Source organism: Pogona vitticeps, chromosome 4 (assembly GCF_051106095.1).
Source record: "Pogona vitticeps strain Pit_001003342236 chromosome 4, PviZW2.1, whole genome shotgun sequence".
In the NCBI taxonomy this organism is placed as follows: domain Eukaryota; kingdom Metazoa; phylum Chordata; class Lepidosauria; order Squamata; family Agamidae; genus Pogona; species Pogona vitticeps.
In genome coordinates this window covers 94,668,188-94,688,513 of record NC_135786.1, presented here as the reverse complement: position 1 = coordinate 94,688,513, position 20,326 = coordinate 94,668,188, and the positions used below count along the sequence as shown (strand labels likewise).

The window sequence follows — 20,326 nt, the reverse complement described above, 5'->3', positions numbered from 1 at the left end:
AGGGGCATCATTGGCTGATTACCAAAGGTACTGTCTGCAGTGGTTACAGCAGCTCATCACTCTGGTCTCTTCCAGTTCTCTGCTGTGAGTGGTAGCAGAGGGGGTTCTGTGCTGTGCTAGGATGAACAAAAGCCTTACTTGAAATAAAATATACAGGGGGAACTCTTCTGGTCACCCTCTATTGTTATGAAAAGCATGGGGGACATTTCTTTCTTGCCCCCAAACCAAATAATAAGAATATTATTAGATCATACCACTTCAGGATGCAGGTGTGACAGCTATCACTGAATGCTCCTCAATTTATTTAGTTTTTTCAAAGGGGGGAAACAAGTTAAAAGAACCGAGTGTGTGGAGGACAAATGTTTTTCCTCATCATGTTCCTTGTTCTGCTGTTTTCCTGCTTGCAAACCAAAAATGTAATTTCCTAAATACAGTCTGAAATGCCACGGCATGTTCTACCAGCTCATTGGAAACACAAATGTGAGAGATCCGAAAATGTACAAATTAGAAGCATTGAAAAGCCTGGCATTTAAGGGAGGAGATATTAAAGTTTCATTGGTTCAGTTAAGCAATTCACCACTCAATGCTACAGTTCTCCTGAGAGGTTGAAATGTTCACCCAAGCTGTCCATAATTCAGACAGGTTTCATGTCAACATGGGAGCTGACATCTGTGATGATTAGAGTATATATATATTAAAGAGAGATGACTGACTGACCAGCAAATGAATCCACTGCACATGAACTGGATAGCCCATACTGATTTATTCCACTAAACAGGTTATTTCTTCCTGTACTGTTGTGAAAATTCTCCAGAAAGCATCTTAAATGTGGACTTACAGCTGGTCCAGCCTCAAAAGACGGAAGCCGATGAATTAAAATGCATGCAGTCACTGCACTTTTCTCATCATTGTCACATGCTTTGGAATATTTCTGGTATGGCTCCTTTTAAAAAAACATTTCAAAGACTGGAAATGTAGAACTGTGAGCAGCCTCCCTTCTCTTTATAGTGAAGCTAGCTTGGAATGTAAAATGTCAGGCTGAATGCCCCTTGGCTCACACACTGCAGGTTTAAATTGTGAACGAGAAAGATAGTTCAAACTCACCCTGAGCACAGTGAGAAAGTAATTACTCAGTCATTGAAAAAGGTCCTATTATCATTACCAGATAACCTGAATGTCCACCGAATATCTGGCTATTATTTTAAATGGTTTCCAAAAAGCATTTTCAGAATCTAAAATTTAAATCGCACGGAAATAGTTCAATTTATCATTTCTCTACCCCCTCCCCATTTTTGGGGGGGGGGCGGAAATGTCCCTGGGATTATTCTAAATGTCAGTTTAGCATACATTTTAGCCTACTAGATGTACAAAAGTATTGAATGAAACCTTTCTTTCATGGATTAAATGCCTTTTTGGTAAACGAAAGGGGACAGTCATAGTTAAAGGTCAACTGACATGGTGAGTTGGGTTTGTTTATTGATATATTCAAGTATATTACCTTTTTGAAACATTACCATAGCAATTCCTATTTTTAAAAAACCTTGAAACAGCAAAATATGCCTTTGTTATCACTATTACCATTTCCTTGATTCTGCAGTCTTTCATTCTTTTGTTGCTTTCCTAGCATGTAACAATTTCTCTGGCAAATCACGCGAGGTGATCTTCACTCTGCTTCTGCCACAGTGCATCCAAAAGAGTCATACATTACAGCTGCTGTCAATGCTGTGAACTAGAAAGCACCTCTCATTTCTACATTACGTTCCACCTCCCACACATTGCGCACAAGATGCCTCGCAAGCAATTGTTTAACCGTTTTGAATTGCAAGGAAATGACAGTTGGTTTCATTTGAGGAGTGGGGGAAATAATGATGACAAAAATATATATATATTTGACAAGCAAAAAGTGCATTGTAGAACATAGTACTTAATTGAAAAGAAAGGCAGTCTTTCTCAGTCCATCTGTCCATGCACAATTTACTGTACTACCAGCAATATTCTACGTGCTGGAGAGGCAATAGAATCTATGTCTAAGGCAGGATGGGGCAATCAGAAAGAGGCAAATCTTATTTCTGTGTCCCACAGAACAGACTAGAGTTACCGAATTTGCCGGTGTATAAGGCGACTGGGCATATAAGACCACCCCCAACATTCCCACTCAGAATGTAGAGTTTGTTATATACTTGCTGTATAAGACTACCCCCTCTTCCGCATGCGTGATTCTGCTTTGGCTGCATCATGGGGAGAGTTCCTTTTGCTCCTTTTGGTTCCTTTTTGGAGAGAGCCAGGGTTTGCTGGAAGAAGGAACAGCAGAGAGGCGGCAGCCATTTTGGAGAGGCGGCAGCCATGTGGTCTCATCTCAAAATGGCTGCCACCTCTCTGCTGTTCTGACAGTCAGCTGTTCGGCGCTGGAGTCAGGCTGTTCCCAGGCTAGGAGCGGGGCTCTACTCGGTCTTACTACCAGGTAAGTAACTTGGCTGGGAGAGAGGGAGGGTTTGCTGGACATGCACCCGGCGTACAAGATGACCCCCCCACTTGGAGGCATGTTTTTCAGGGCCAAAAAGTCATCTTGTACGCCGGCAAATATGGTATTTATGTCCCTCCACCCTGTGCCATAGGTGCACCAAACTTCAGCAGCCACCACAAAGACAGTGCTCTTAGATACAGAATGGAGATGGCAGTTTGTGCCATTTCATTTATGCCCACTCAGAGGCAGCACCTGGAGGAGGCATGAAAGGGAAGCCAGGCTGCTGCCTCTGAGTGAGCACCGCTGGAGGAGGTGAGGCTTCGAGGTGCCGACCACCTGTTTGACCGATAGACGAAGCAGCATGAACCACTGAACTGATGGTTTGTGCCCATCTCTAACAGAGAATGTGACAAAAGCAATTCTAGATCAGGGACAACAGCAGACGGTCAAAGAGGCTAACTCTTCTCCCAGAAGGCACAGCGGGGAATCAAAATCCCAACCTCTGGCTAAACAGTCAGATACTTAATCCAGCATAACTGTACCCTGTCAAGTCAATTCTGACTTATGGCTACGCTTTCCAGGGTTTTCTAGATAGAGAGTACTTAAAAGTGGTTTACTATTCCCTTCTTCTTGGGGGCAGTTCTGGGACTGTGCAGCTTTCCCAAGGCTGCACAGGCTGGCTTTGCTAGGATGCGCAGTGAGAAATTGAACTCCCATCCTCTGGCTCCACAGCCAGATATCTAAATCATTGAAAGATTTAGCTTATCCATTATATGCCAAAGCCTTGTCTAGAAAATAATGGGCTAAATCCACTTGTTAGTTTCAGCTGCAGTAGATCCACTGAAGCTATGGAGCGCAAGTTAGTAGTTTAATGTGGAGTGTAAATTTGGATTCAGACTGAAATCTACCAGATGGACAACATATTCTTCTCTTGGACGAATCTGGAAACATCCTCTGAGAAGGCCTTGTCTTTCTTGTGTCCCCGTGAGCTGGAGCAGGAAGGAGAGACAGGCTTCCCCCAATGATCTTCAAAACCTGGCTTATCTAGTTCATATTGAAATTAAACCTTTCTGGGGAAAATGGCAGCTGTGACAAACACAGACTTCTGAGATTTCCTAAAGTCTTTTGGACTTTTAGGCATCAGACTTTCTGACCTGACAATCATCTCCGACATAGGTGGCAGACAGGTACAAGTATGGTCTTCTTCATGCTGGGAATGGTCGTGTCTTTTTGAATCGGATGTGAAATGTTTGTTTCAGATCATTTTTGAAGCATTGTTCATAATTTTCAGGTCCCATATTTGAGACATAGTTAAACTTGAGGTTTAAAATGTTCAAACGCTGGAGAAAACAAAACCTGTTGATGTCCCTACCTGTGCTGAGACACAAACAGGGACCGACAGTGCACCCAATACATTTTGCCATTAGGTGTCATATGATGGAGAAACAAGCTTTTGGTTTTTTTTAATCATGCGAAATAACCTGAAATCAGAGAGTGGTTCAGACTTCTCTTTTGCAGAACACAGAACCAAAGGTGCCTGGTGAGTTTTTGTTTGTTTGTTTTCGTTTTGTTTTTGCTGTTCAAGGAGGAATTTCTCTCCCCTGCCACATAGCAATCTTATCAAACAATCCAATAGTGCTGTGAATTCTACCTGGTTAGATGGGGGCTCCAAACAAGTGAACCACCTACTTGCGTATGCTAAGAAACGTTTGATTGGAAAAGAATGGCAAACTAAAAGGCATTATTAAGGATTTATTTAAAAAGCTTGCCTGAAACTTCTAAAGCCAAGACAAGGTGTAATTCAGAAGATTTGTGTCTTTTGTTAGTGCTTTTCTTTTGAACATTTTTAATCTGTAGTGCTTGCTACCCACTGAATAAATGCTCTCTCTCCTCCCCTTCATAACCTAGTTTTGAACAAACTTTATTCTTAGTCTAACTAAACAAACACGATCAATTTAAGAGATTAAATATATTTTTTAAAAGACCAGTCCACACAAGTCCTGTGGCTGAAACTTTGTAGGCTGCTTTCATGTCACATACATGGGGTGAATGTTGTTACCCTGACTGTAGCCTTCGCTGGAGCAGAAAAGAACCTAAAACTCCCTAGCTTTCCATTAACACTGCAGGATGAACCATGAAAAAGAGACATCATATGGCTTCAGCAGGAGAATGAACTTGGTAATAGGATGACCATCTGTGCACGCCTCACAGAAATTTTACAGATGCCTTGATAACATGCTATGCAGAATACTGGCTGGGCCATCAAGAGGGCATTCTCCTGGACTTGGCAGATGTTTGTAAATCCCACCACAGCTACAGACATATTATGAGAATCGTATGAATTCTCACCCATTAAAAAAAAAACCCACGTATTTCTGCATTACTATATCAGAACTTTGAAAACATATTTCCCAAAGCAGATGTGCCACTCCAAATAATTGTTGCAGATCATATGCAATTAATAGCTAGACCAAATGAGTTTAATTGTGCATTGAATCTCCTGCTCTGAAGCACAGATACTCTTCCAAGCAGAACAAAGTAACTCTGAATTATTCCTGCACATACTACATTAAATTATTTTATGTATGAACTCTACTGCATGTCCATTCTGTTTGTGTGTCTAGCAGAGATGGGGACAAACTGGCAAAATGGTGGTTTGTCATAGTTTGTCAAGGTTGATGAGCCACAAACCATGAATTTACTAATATTTTACCGATGAATCATGAATCGGTTCGTTGGTGCTTGTCTGGTTTTTATTTATTTATGTATTTATTTGATTTCTATACCGCCCATCTGGCAGCCAGGGCCATTCATCATATTCTATGAATCAGCACTTTTCTACAAATATTGCAATTCATTTTTAAAATTCTTCTGCATGTCTAATACCCACGTATCTTTGACAATAGCACTCTTACACTTGTTACTTCTTTTCAATAGCTTCATACCTTAGTGAATACCTCATATTTACAATGAAATCATAATGTCTGGGTTTTGTTTTGTTTTGTATCTCAGCAAGATACATTGGTAGCAACTGCTCTGTGTGGTATGTGAGATGGTTTTTTGAGATAGTCTGGAAACTTCAAACGAGTTCATTGCAGCAGCAAGTTTGCTATCTGGGAGTGAGTGGTCTGAAGTTATCAAACCACCTGAGCTTTACTGCTGCAGGATTCAACCCCTCCATCAGAAGAAACGTTTTGAACTCTTGAGACTTCAACCCATCTTGCCTGCACAAGAAGAACTTCATATAGTTGCTTGGCCTGCTTTGCCATTCAAATACAAATGACAACGAAGAAAGGGGGTGTCCCTCATTCTTGGAGGAAAGGTAAGGAGTGGCAGCCACATTGGGACTGAGCTAGGCCAAGTGGTATGGGGACCAGGAGCATGGATGAGGTAAGTTGTAAATGAACTAGGACTATGGGAAAAGTAAGTTTTAAGTAGCCCTGCCCTTGAAAAATGAATTCACTGTTTCTCCTTATTTGTCCCTCATTCAAGACAACTGACCTGGTCAACGTCAGTATTGAAATATTATTTTACTTACGTCAGACTGCACAGGGAAGCCATTGAAATCCACAAGCAGAACTTCAACAAAAAAAGGAAAGTTTGAAACTCAACAAAACTTGGCTCCCAGCTCTGAATAATACAGTGTGCAAAAGGTCAAAAAAACTACCCAGCCACAAAGAAAGGGGATCACTACACACAAAAGACCAGCTAATGACACCTATCAGTCACAGTGACAGATAATCTCTCTTCCTTATCACAACAATACACCCACAACAAGACACACTAATCACCCATCTTCTGAAAGGACAAAAGCCTATCTCACAGCCATAAATACTCCAATCCCAAGCATACTACACCAGAGCACAGAGTGCTGCCCTCTGAAGATGCCGGCCACAGAGACTGACAAAACGCTAAGAAGAACAACCTTCAGAACACGGCCAAAGAGCCCGAAAAACCCACAACAACCAGTAGATCCCGGCCGTGAAAGCCTTCATGAATACATTATTTTACTTAAGAAACTATCAAACCCAGGTTATTACTAGTACATGGGTGAGACTATTGTCAATTAACCTATATATTACAAAGATTCTTTACTAATATTGAGGATAATAGTGGCTCAGACCTTTATGTTCATTCCATGTCTTTTCCTTTATAACCCTAAACCAGTATAAATTACAATAAAATAATGATTTGTCTATCAATGCCACAGTGGGCAGAGAGTGACCCTGGAACTACATGTGTACTCCAGGTTGCTTTTGCTGTCTTAGCTCTCCCCTGCTCCCCTTTCTCCTGCAAAACATGAATAACTGCCGTGTTTTTCTTTGTATAAGACGCCCCCATATATAAGATGCCCCCCACTTTTGTAACCCAAAATTTCTTTCTTTGCAAGAAAGTGGAGGGGGAAGGCAGAGATTAAAGTGCTTTGATTTCTCCTTTCACCCTCCACTTTCTTCGGAGGAAAGTGCTTTTCCCTCCACTTTCTTTGCAAAAAGCTGTTTTCCCCCTCAAAAAATGTGGAGGGGGAAAGCAGCTATTTGCAAAGAAAGTGGAGGGGGAAAGTACTTTCCTCTCAAGAAAGTGGAGAGAGAAAGAAGGAATCGCTTTCTCCCTCCACCCTCCTTTGCAAAAAGGAGAGAGGTAAAGCAGGGATCAAAGTGCTTTGAACCTTCACCCCTCTTTACTACCATGTATAAAACGACCCTCTATTTTTCCTCTATTTTAGGGGAAAGTGTCATTTTATAAATGGAAAAATATGGTACTTCTGGCATGATTTTAAAATTATATTGTTGTTTTGATTGTAAGCCGCCTAGAGTGGTCTAATATGACCAGATAGGCGGGATAGAAATAAAATAAATAAATAAATAAATAAATAAATAAATGCTCCAGGAGCTGTAACTTATTTTTTAAATACATAACACCACAAATATCTATTTTTCAAACTAGAAGTAGACTTCTAACCATTATTTGTTGCAACCAGAAGTGGACTTCAAGCAACTGTGTGCCCCCTCAGAAAGCCTTGGGTCACAAAACTAGGCTCTAGATTTGTTACACTAGCCTTGCAATTTACATGAATGGAGGAGTAGGAACTAACAAGCTATATTCAAGGAAGTGGGGGCTATGTCCATCTTATTTTTACCTACCCAGCTGCATCCTGGAGAGGAATATACCCAGTGTTGGGGCGGGGGGAAAGAGAGAGAGACTATTTAGGACCAACAACAGGTCTAGAAACACGGGCAACAAGGCTTTTAGATGTCTATTGATGCCCCTTGTAGGTTTCTGGAAGAACAACTGTCCACTTTTACAACACTTGTTTTCATCATGAAGGTGTTCAGGGCAGTCTGGGCTCTGCACTGGATATCTTGGTGGCCACATGTTGCCCTCTGAACCAGCATCTAATGAATTGTAACAATGCAAACTGCCTAGTCCTGTAGAAAAAGTGTTTGGGAAGGTCTCACTCATATTTCTGACTTCTTGATCTCCCTTCTTTTGTTTCCTCTTGAAGAAAGAGGAAGCAGGCCTTTTAAAGCAGGCCTTTTTCCCAAGAAGGCATGTTTTTCGGTATCAGTTGCCAGGAGATAACCAATGCATAAGGCCAGCCCTTCCATTACACAGAGTGAGGCGGTTAGGGATGATATATAGACACAGACACACACACACACAGACACACACAGACACACACAGACATATTTGATGGAACGCCTGCTCCCACCTAGATCTACTCGGATCACTCGGAGGTGAGGCTGAGGAGCCTAACGCCGAGGGAGGCCCGAAAGGAAAGGATACAAACCCAGGCCTTCTCGGCGGTGGCTCCTCGCCTCTGGAATAACCTTCCTCCGGTGATTCGTGCGGCCCCTACGCTGGGCACTTTTAAGAGTCAACTAAAAACATGGTTGTATGTTCAGGCCTTCCCTCTGTCAATATTTAATTCTTTTTTATTTTTTCTTTCATTCATTATTTGTTTTATTATTGTATATGTTATGGACTGTTTGTAAAATCCTTATGTTTTATCATATACACCTTATTGGAAGCCGCCCAGAGTGGTCGACCAGACCAGATGGGCTGGATATAAATCAATCAAACAAACAAACAAACAAACAAACAAACAAATAAAGCTTTATTTGCTGCCCTCCTTATGGAACAACATATCCTGGGCTTGCTCTCTCAGTGTTTATGGCTTGATTGGAAGCATTTGATCGGCTCCTGTTGCAGATCCAATACCAGATGGAATGAACTGTTAGTTTAAGTGAGGTTCTTATATTTTGCTGTGTATCTTACCTGTTTTCCATCACCCCTTGATTCTCTAAAGCTCTCAGAATTTCGGAGCAAATGAGGTCTGACGGAAACCATTCTCTTCTGTGCATTGAGAATGAAATTGCAGGCATGCAATATCATGTTTTGGGTTTCTTTTCCACCTCTTAGATTCAATCCCAAAACAGTTAATAACTGTGATTGTGTTGTGTATCCTTGCCGATCAGCCAGATTCCTGAGTGTGTGCTAAACATTACAGTAGTAAATCCTGCTGGCCGAAACATCTGCTCCTGGTACCCACAGCAGTGCTAATAACAGATTCTCTGACAGCAGCTGACAGGTGGGTGCTGTAGGTAGAGCTGAGAGGCATGGATGAGCAGCTTAGTTGTAAAGAAGATTCAGCCCTAGTTGTTTTTTTTAAAAAACAAAACAAAAAAAAAACCCACAAACACACAATAATACCAGAGGCAAGCAGTGCCCAGGTTTTATATGATCGGGGCACAAATGAAACCTACCTGTTCTCTGAAAGCAAATATTGAAGACAGTAAAAAATGCTTTTCTGCTAAACAGCCATCACCATAAAGTTTGCTATCTTTGTTTGTTGTTTGTTTCTTCTTTTGCTATAGTTTCTATTCGATAGGAAACTTCTGAAAGAAAGCCAATAGCTACAGGAGTGTGTGTTGCCAATGTCTTATCCTTAACTTACGTACTTCTCCCATATAGAAATAAAATCTTACTGGGGGTCACCAGCAGGCCTTTTGACTGAAGGCGTTTTTTTTACCACTTACTTTCAGAGCTGAAGTTAGTCATGTGGGGCTTGCGAACCCAGCATAGGAGTGTCATGGTATGAAATATTTACCATCTTGCATGCAATATATGTGAGGGTTGCAGGCAGTCTCTTAACCTTACCATGTACCTCATACAATACAAAGAAGGATGATAAGGATGCTTGGGGAGGGGGAGGAGAACAGGACTTTTCAAACCTTTGGTTCTCTGCTAATATTTTTCTAAACATACCAACCTGCCTACCCATTGCAGGGACATATTAAAATATTCAGGAGCTTTTCCTATGGTCCTTTTTTTTAAAAAAAAAGTTTCATACTGTATATTACTTGCAGGGAAAGTACAAAGTGCCTTTATCTATTCTGTTGGTGTTATGAAGCCTGCACACTTGGGCAACCCCCCCCCCCCACTCCATTCATGTATCTGTATGTCTGAGAAGGCAAATCTGGCCACCTTGGTTGGAGGCTTCTGGGAGATATATCCAAGAATGCTATTTTTTCTAAACTTCTTTAAAAATTCTTTTCTAACTCAGATGTTGAAATAACATGGGGGGGGCAAAGATGGGGCTGGGAAGAGTTTCACAAAGGAGTGGTTGAAGGTAGGGTTGAGCTCCTTCATACAGGTACTAAGGGGAAACAGTTATTGTTTCATTTAAGATTACCTCAGTATATTAGCACAAATTATGCCAAACACAGCATTCAGTTATGGTTATTAAAATTCACCTCAGAAGTTTTGATCCCAAGCCACAGGGATTTCTTTCCTTCCCCCTTGAGCAAGCAGGCAACTGAGCAGTGCCAAATTTGGTACACACCACCCCTGACTGCATCAGAAATGGAAATAACTGAACCAGGTGATTCCTTAAAACCAATCCCAATCTTTCGTCTACTTCTGCTTGGTCATCTGGCCAAATTTGCGTTAGATCTCACTTGCTCCTCTTTGTCACCTCCCTACCTGCTCACCTGTGGCCCCTGGAGGCTATTTTTGTAGCTCCCAACTCTTCCTCACCCTCCTCTCTTTTTTTTGGCAAAGACAATGAATTACTGCTCTGGGAATCCTCTCAGAGTGGCACCTCACCTCCCAAATAAGTCAGATGCCTCTCAGCATTGCTTCACATAAAAAAATACCCATTTTTCAAAACTGGGAAACTGACTTCTAGCTCTGTCTGGTTCTCTTCCTTGTGACTGGGGGCAGTTGAGGCAGTTTGTAGAGCTGCTGGAGGGTCTTCCTGCCCAGGTTGCCAACAAGTTACAGTGGTACCTCGACTTTAGAATTTAATCCATATTGGGACTGCGTTCTTAGGTCGAAGCACCATTTCCCATATGAATACACCGAAAACCATTTAATCCGTTCCGGCTATTTTTTGACCTAAGGTGAACTTAGGTTTAAAAAAAAGGGCAGGAAAGGTGTTTCTCTCTTTTTTTGGTTCTTAAGTCGAGGCTCCGTTCTCAAGTTGAAGCAACTTTTCATGAGCGGAGCCGTTCTTAACTCGAATCGTTCTTATGTAGGGACGTTCTCAAGTCGAGGTACCACTGTCATCTGGATCAGTAATAACATCTGGCACAGCGAACTGAAATGCAGCAGCAGCACGATCTTTAGAGAGAACATTAACATGGATAAACACTAAAAGGAAAAGAGGTTTTGGCACTGGAAAGACTAACAGATTTATTTCAGCATGAGCTTTCATGGATGAGAATCCACTTCCTCAGATACATAGAACAGAATAATGGGGTCATGTATGTTACTCTGTTCGTAAAATCTGTGGCCTAACTGTCATGTTCCATGAGTCTGAGGATGTAGACTGTGTAACCCATAAAAACTAACACTGAAATGACTGTGTAAATCTTTAAGGTGCCAAACTTATTTGTTTTTAGTTTTGTGTCAGTACTGAAACAGACTGACATAGCTACCACATTGAAAATAACATGGATATTGGTATTTTAATTGTATTTGAATTGTTTTATATTTTTATCTTTTTATTACATTTAAATTGTTGTAAGCTGTCCAGAGACCTTTGGATAGTGTGGGCGGCATATAAGTAAGTAAGTAAGTAAGTAAGTAAGTAAGTAAGTAAGTAAGTAAGTAAGTAAGTAAGTAAGTAAGTAAGTAAGTAAGTAAGTAAGTAAGTAAGTAAGTAAGTAAGTAAGTAAGTAAAATGTCTAAAAACAAAGCCATTGTCATTGTGCATCTCCATGGCCAACTGTATCCTTTTTTGAGGTTCTGGGTGCCAGAAGCAAAAGGGCCCTGTCTTTAGAGGCCAGATGACAAACATACTGGTGACAGCAGTGTAGTGAAAGGACAAACTATGTTCTTGATCATTTTTATATAGAGTAGGAATGTTTTTGTGGTCCTCTCATCCCAAAAGTGTACCTTGAGGTTAAGCCTGGAAATGAATGGCCAACCAGTGAAGTTCATAAAGGAATATGATAAGTGTTCTGTAATTTAATCTCTCAGTTTCAGAAAAGAGACTGGCAACCACATTCTTGATCAATTTAAATTTCTGGATTGCCCTTATTGGTCTCCATTGTCTAGAATCGCAGTAGTCATTTCCCAATTCTTCGTATGGAGTGATGAAATACATATGTGGTTACAGAAAGTAATGAATCTCATTTTTTTGTTGTTAGTTTTGCAAAGCCCACATTTAAAAAGATTCAAGTGGGAATTGTCCATTGATACAAATTAACTCAAGATGCCATCCACTCAAAATCCACAACTGGAAACATTACAAATACAAATCCATTTTAACAACCATGAGATATGTATTCAAAAACATATAGTCATTTTAATGTGATATTCAGTAGAGCACTGTTCCTAGTTTCTTTTCTGATACATCTTGCCAGTGTCTGTGGCAATGCTCCAGTAACTACTGAAATATAATAGCCGCCTTTTCTTCACCACACACAATTTGACAGCATTTATTCTTTCCTTCAGTGAACATAATTACTTCACATATGGAACCTGTGATAGCCTACAGGCGTCCGAAGAAAACCAGAATCATACAATCTGTCCCCTTTGTGAGCTTAATTTACATTCACAAGTGTCATTTTAATAGTGCCAGCAACTTGTGGGATAAAAATTACAGGTCAGCTGCAGCATGTCTCATGAAACTGTGCTTAAGTCAATAACATGGTATTATTACATTGTGGATTATTTTGCAAGGTGACTCTCACATTAGAAATTTGACCCCTATTTCTGAATGTCTTTTTTTTTTAAAAAAGAAGATCTTCATAGGTTTTTCATTTAGAAAAAAATGTCACAGGTATGCAAACACTCATTAAAATGAAAAAGCCTGGTCTGTGGCTGATAATTGTACCATGTGTGGTATAGAATTAGATAGAATTTCCTCACATCTTCTGGAGCCAGGATGAGGGAACTATGTTTTCTTTTGGTGTAGGTCTTGAAAATATTTGTGAGGGTCCGTTATTGTTTAATCAGTGTACTGAAGATGGCATCTTGGATATTGGCAAAGGAGCATCCACAAATAACAAATCAAAATCTAGAGTTTGGAAAAATTACATCTGAAGAAGTGTGCAGTAATTCACAAAACTCAGGGCAAAAATAAATATGATGGTACTGAGAATATTCCCAAATTTTGGCTGGAGACACCCAGTGTCTGGACTGTTATGCTTCAAAGAATTTTATTTTGGTGAAGGACTGTATACAGTGGTGCCTCAACTTACGAATGCCCCTACCTACAAACATTTTGACTTATGAAGAGCTGCAGTCGCAAAATTTTGCTTTGACTTGTGACCGAAGCTTCCACTTATGAACACAAAAAGGCAGGGGAAAAGGGTGGAAAATTCAAATAGCTAACTGTAGGTGGCGAGAAGGCTGCTTCTTTGTAGCTCTTTCGCCCCGGCAGTTAGAGAGTGTACGATCCGAGGAGGCTGCCTACTAAGGTAAGGTGCTGCTTTATACAGTGGTGCCCTGCATAGTGACATTAATCTGTTCCAGGATTGTCGCTACCCGGAAACATCGCTATATGGAACGTAAAACCCCATAGAGCGTTCCTATGGGGGTAAAACTCACCGGTAAGCGAAGATTCCCCATCCAGCTGCCATTTTCGCCACCTCGGTAAGCGAGGGCAGGGCGCGAAAACACTGCGGGCGGCCATTTTCTGCACCCGGTGGCCATTTTGGAACCACCGATCAGCTGTTTTCTAAACATCGCAGTGCGAAGATCAGTAAGCGAAACGCTTACTGATCGTCACAATGCGATGTTTTGCCACCTAAAACATCGCAATGCGATCGCATTAGCGATCACAAAAAAACGCATCACTATGCGGATTCGTTGTTAAACGGTGCGCTCATTAAGCGAGGCACCACTGTACTTTTTAAAAACTGTTCTGTGTATTTTTGCAGCATGGTTTTTGGCTGGGGGAGTTATGTTTCTGTGCTGTGATGGGTCTTGGGGGGTTGCTATTTGTTTTTTGGTTCCCCCCATTTCTGATGAGGGGGTTGGTTGCTATTTGGAGTGTTTTCCCCCATTTTTGATGTGCCTTGCATGCTTCCCTTGCTTTTTGCTTTGTTCTCTGTGCATTTCTGATCTGCTCCATTTGTTTTTTGCAGCTTGGGTTTGGGCTAGGTGCGGGGGTTATGTTTCTGTGCTCTGATGGTCTTGCAGCCCCTTTCTGCAAGGGTTTGTGCTGGCTGGTTTGCTCTGAAATGGAGTTTAGAAATGTTCAGAAATGTTTTTGTAAAGGTCTGTGCTAGCTGGTGGGCTCTAAAATGTTGCTTGATTTGGTGTAAAATGTGTGGGTTTAAAATGTTTGGGTTTAGCATGTGTGGGTTTAAAATATGTTTTAGACTCCAAACTCTCTTGTCTTCTCTCTCTCTCTGTCTTCTCTTTTTGTGCTCAAAAGCACAAACCTTTGTCTGAGGAGTCTGTGTGCCCCAGTGATCACCTTCTTTCTTTCCTCTTTTCCCCATTGTTCCCTCCCTCCCTCCTTTCCTGCCTTTTTTTTAAAACCTAAATCATCTTAGGTTAAAAAAAATTTCTCCCTCTAGTGGTATAGGATGGATTAACTGGTTTTGCATTAGTTCCTGTGCCCCCAGTGGGTAGAGACAGCCTGTGTAATCTTGGGCAATCTGCGCAGTCCCATCTCCCCCCTCCCGAAGAAGGGAATGGTAAACCACTTCTGAGTATTCTGTACCTGAGAAACTCTGAAAAGGGTCACCATAAGTCGAAATTGACTAGATAGCACATGGTTATTATTATTGCAAAGCAGCCTCAGCGGACTTATTGAACAGGAGAACTGGAATGCTTTCCCCTGTTTATGCCAGCTTTTTGTCCATTCAGCTTGTACTCTTGATTATTGTTCCACCTTTTAATTGAAGGATTAATATAAAGCACTGCCATATTCCCCCCCCCCCAGTTGTATTGAAACTTGATACACAAGTTGACTGGCTTGTTGGTGAAGGATGAAACAGTCACAGCTAAAAAAATGTCCATGTTTATTTTGCATTATTAAAAAAATCAGGAAAAAGAATTTTAAAATTATGTGTAACAAGTAGTTTGACCCTGAGTTGTTGTTTAAAAAAACTTTGTAGAAAGGATTAAGGTAAAAACATAAACTTTTAGTGTTCTGAGCAACATGAAAAGGGCTTAAGCATATAAAAACCAAATGAACCAGAACACAAGAGGAATAAGTAAGGAACATTATAATAAAGTTGAATTAAACAACTTCAAAAATATTGATAAAAGCAGCAGGTGACTCTAAAGAACTGAGAAAGAAAGAACTGATGGAGGGCATGGGGTAGCAGAAGAAATAAATTTCATAAAACAAAGGAGAAGATTTGAAAACTCAGGGACAAAGCAGGTGCAGGAGAAATACCTTGTCAACAAAATTAGTAGGAAAGGAAAACAAGCCAGAGAAAGACAGCTCAAAGGACTGTGTGACTCTATGGAAGCATTAATTATACAGGACAGGTAGGTAAGGCTTATCAAATTATTTTTTAATGAAGGTGAGAGGTAGACAAGTAGAACTATTAGGACTGAACAAGAAGCTTTGTTGACATATGATGAAAAGATTGAGAAAGCTGGGAATAGTATTTAGAGCTATTAAAACTTCAGATTATGTGCTGGAAAGGAAAATAATAGATTTGATAATGACAGATGAGGGCTTTGTATTTTGAGGTCAGAATTTAAAAAAAAAGTCAGAAGAACTGAAAAGAACTTTATTAGCCAGGAGGTCCCTAATGAAAATTAGAAATTAACATTGCAACTTAAATTAATTAATGTACAAAACAGGCAACATGACATTCTTTCAGACAGGAGTATCTTCTTCAAAGACAACACAGAGCAATGCGAACTGCATACAACTACATCTTGGGATGTACGTAATTCACATCCAGTCACTCTGAGGCAGATTAATTCTCTAGCTTTATTCAACAACTGAAAGAGCAAGTAAAACACATAAAGAGAAGAGAATGGGAGGTTGGAGTGATAACACGAGTGTCAGGATGAGACATAAGGTGAATGAGGAGACCCCACCCTCCAGAAGGTAGTAAGAAGAGCAGAAGGGAGCTAGATCAGCATGAAGGGATCTGTCAGGGACAAACAATCAAAGGATCAAGGAGTCAGACCCTATTATTGGCTATAAATTTGTACAAGGAAGAGTGTAGCAGTGACAGTGAAAAACCAAGAATAACATAATACGCAATGTAATGCCCAATTGGAGCACAACAGTGTCAACATGTTATCACATTCATTAATTTTTAACAATAGCTTTTTGTGCTCTGTATAAAACTAGAAGCCTATTAAGCCAAGCTTCAAAAATATTTGTGAAGATAATTCAGTAAAAGCATAAAATAACCTTAAATGAACAATTAAGTGAAGATCAATCTAACTGTAGAAACTAGAAGAACAACAGAAACTATTCTGGGAAAATAAATACTGATAAAAAGAAAACTAGAAATCACTACTTACACAGCATTTGAAGCCTGGTGTTGTAAGTGAAGGTTCCCCAGGTAAGAGAGGCCCACAGTAACCACTCAAGCACACTGTCCCATTTATACCAATGTGAGTGAAGTCCAGAAAAGCCAAATGATGGCTGGGAAAAATCTTCTTGCCCAGTACCCTCCCAACACCTTGGTCCACCTTGACTAAGCAGTGCTTTCAGGGAGTTACTAAAAATCCACAGAGTTAAGCACATTTACATCTACCCTGTAAGTTACAAATTCCAATGCACCCACAAACACACAGGCTTCCAGTAGGTGATCAACCAAACAAGTTTTATATTTTATTAAATGTGGTGAAAAAAGACACAAAGAACAAAACTTCAAAACCAATTTCAACCATTACAGAAACAGCCAAAAGGTTGTGGAGCAAAATAAGCAATCAAAAAGGTGAGGCAAAAGCAAATACAGAACAAAGCAAATAAGAAAATAAGAAATCTAGCTACCCTATGCTAATACTTACATCCTGGCATAGCTTCAGCATAGTTTCAGAATATAAACAAAATGCATGTTTTGTAGTAGGTAGCAAATGAGCATAGTATTTTCCTGAGATATAACCAGGCTAAGCAAAGTAAATTCTGTCCTCATTTTTATATCCAAAGTTCCAGTTTCTAAACTCTTCCAGAAGATCTGCCAATCAGGCATGACATTTCCTTGAACTTTGATGAAGAGAGTAAAATCTTCTCGTCCCCTCACTCAGCTGAAAACATTATCCTAATTAACTCATTACCAAGGAGTGAGCTCATTCTGGCCTTGAAGTTCTCTTTTGCACAGAGATAAACTGCAAATGTTACTGCCTTTCAGTTGCCAGTGAACATTCCCTCCTTCTCTCAATCAGCTCACCCTAGGCACAAACTACAAAGTCTGATTTTTCAGAAGAGCAAGTAATTCCATGATCCCACATTTTCTCAATCGATTGGTATTGCATATGGATTTAATTGGACTTATTCCTAAATAAATAGGTACAGGATCTTAGCTGTATATTCACTAGTCTATATTACTGAAGACTATGAGAAAGGCAGAGAGACCTTTAAACAAACACTGGGAATTTCATACAACCCTCCCCTTATTCATGTAGTTAATAGACGGTGCCCAGACTCCGCAATGTTGTTTAACGTATTTACAGATACAATACTCAAGCAAATTCAAAGTTCTATTAAGGTATATAAATTCTGGATCCAACGGGTAGTCCAAATTCCTTCATCTTGACTAGCAAGAGGATGAATGTCTTTATTGGGATTAACTTTTTGGATGCATTAACTTCTATTCAACAGCTTATTCAATGGGTTGAGTAGGGACCAGCAGCTGAATTTTGGATTTAGGCCCGAGGGTTTATGTGAATGCTTTGGTGGCTCAAACCTTGTTTCTTCCAGTTGTGTCAGAAGACATAAACCAGAACTAGATATTACAGTAATCCCGGACCTAGAGAGCAGTGCTTCCTTAATTGCCAGAATGTCTGATTGTAAACATATGCTGCTTCCTCCGTCTGCATGTCTTGCATTTCCATGGCTATGTTTCAGCTGTGACATCTCAGGTCTTCACTAGAGAAACAAACAACAGAGTACTGGAAAGCATTAACATTGCTTGCTTTATTTGTGATGTTTACTGTCAGGTGGTTGGGTTACTGTTACATTGTGTTGCTGGGAGCCACGTAGGGTAGCACTTTACATGAAGTCAGAGATAGATAAATAAATAAATAAATAAATAAATAAATAAATAAATAAATAAATAAATAAATAAATAAATAAATAAGGGAAGGAAGGAAGGAAGGATGGATGGATGGATGGATGGATGGATACCGATACAGGCACCACCATATACAGTACTGCATTTGTTTTTGTGTTTTTAGAAAAAACTTCTTCCACTCTTGCCCAAAGAGAATACAAGTGTGTTTTGCAGAGAGTGTTGGAAAGAAAAAGGAAGAAATGAAGCAGGTAAATCTAGTTTCTATTCCCCTCCTCTCTAATATTTTTGGGCAGATTACTCTCTTAAAATGTAAAGCATCTTCTTTTGGACCACAGGATTTCTATGACAACAATATAGAGGAATAGAAAAAGACAGGAAGAGTTGAATCACGGGATACTGGAGAATTTCACTAGCATACATGGGATTGACAACTGAAATGTGGGTGCAGGCTTTCTTAATAGCACTGGTCATACACTCACTCATCAGAAAGTGAACAAGGCTGCTGGAGTTAAAACATTCTATGAGCAGGAAACATGATTTTCTTTAAACATCTGTTTCCAGCTAGAGAAAAGATCCAGAGGGAGTGTATGAACACAAAGTAAAAGGAATTTTCATTCACAATTTGGATATACTTTCCTGTTGACTGGCAAGAGAGTAAACATCTTCATTCACAATTGGGATTGACTTTCTGGACACAATGATAAAAATCAGCTCTTTTTATCATTTTATCCAAAATAACAATTCACAACCACCATCTTCAGAGAAGTATGCATAATCCAGCAATAATGGTTGAATGTAAAGGAGAGAGAAACAGGCACTTGAAAGGTTTTAAATGTGCTTGTTGGTACACCCATGCAGTTGTAGATTGTGATCATTTGCTGTGTAACACAGAGGCCTTATGGCAACAATTGTGGTTAATGAGCTGCTTTATAAAAGGTGGTACAGAGAAGAACAGGGTCATGGGAAGGTTTGGTAAGGATGTTCTTTTGAGTGGACGCATAGGAGAATCCAGGGTAGAATAAAATTTACTGTCTTACCACTGCCCAACATTTTGTATACTTTCATCAGAAGAGAAATGCTCCTGTTTTGTTTCTTCCCCTTTCAGTTATGACATGCTCCAGAGACTTCAATGTCAGGAGATAAGTGGCACGCTGGGAAGGTATGTTTTTTTCATCTGCAATAAGATGTTTCAGTGCTTCCTTTCACTGGAAATGATTGCCAGTGGGGAAGACAGGATGCTGCACAATTATAGGCTCAACATACAAATACATGTAAATATTAACAAATGGAGGGATAATGGCAAAAATATACACATTCTCATAGACAGTGCTGAGTGGACTTGGGTTCACAAATGGACATTGGGCCTGTCCTGGGATTCCTCTCTCTTGTGCTGCTCTGTCCCAGTTTAATTAAATTGTAAGGGTCCGGCTACATGAAAAGATCCCTGCTCTGCTTTAATTTTAATATGTAGATGACAAATCCGTAGGTTGGAAACAAGTGGAAAGGGCAAATGGACTCCACAGCAAGTATGTGAACAAGCAAAATAAAACCAGAAATAACCAGTATTCAGTGACAGTACTGTTGTTATTACGTGCTGTCAAGTATTGCTTTTCTTTACAGATTTTTAGTATGGTATTTGATCCATTGCCTTCCCAACCCTGGAATAAAGACGCGTGACAGCTGGCATGGGTTAAAACATGGTCCACACTTTATTGATTGTAATTCAAAATGTGCCATCCTTTGGCAAAGGGGGGGGGCTGCCATAGTGTGGAAACAGGTAAATCTCAGAGGTCTCCAAGTACCCCTTAATCAACAAATGGGTGAGTTCCCAGCCCCAGGTTCTTAAAGACAGCAAGAACCTGGCTGGCCACAATTTGACCACCCCCGGACCTCGAGCCATTTTTACTTGATGACTGTTGGTCCAGTAGTGGCCCAGTGCATCTTTCCCCCCAGGCACTGTAATTGCACGATCTGCAGTGCTGGGAGGTCCGATGGGCTGTTAGCTTACCTGATTTTGCAGTGGAAATCCCCCCCAAAAATTGTTGTTTTTACACTACCCACCACCGCATAGGAACTAGCTCAGCTAAGTCCCATGCCCGCCATCAAGCCACTCAAGCTCCACAAGCAGCCCCCCCCCCCCCCGTTGATGTCTTCCAAGAAGACATCCAAACACAAATTGGACCGATGGACA

The 20,326-nt window shown here is 40.4% G+C and overlaps 1 long non-coding RNA gene across 1 annotated transcript; it reads left to right on the top strand.

Moving 5' to 3' along the window:
* Positions 1 to 18,272: 18,272 nt before the first annotated feature.
* LOC140706331 (uncharacterized) lies at positions 18,273 to 20,064 on the top strand. The gene is made up of 3 exons (XR_012085970.2): positions 18,273 to 18,383; positions 19,241 to 19,294; positions 19,756 to 20,064. It is a non-coding gene; the product is annotated as an uncharacterized LOC140706331 (long non-coding RNA).
* Positions 20,065 to 20,326: the final 262 nt, after the last annotated feature.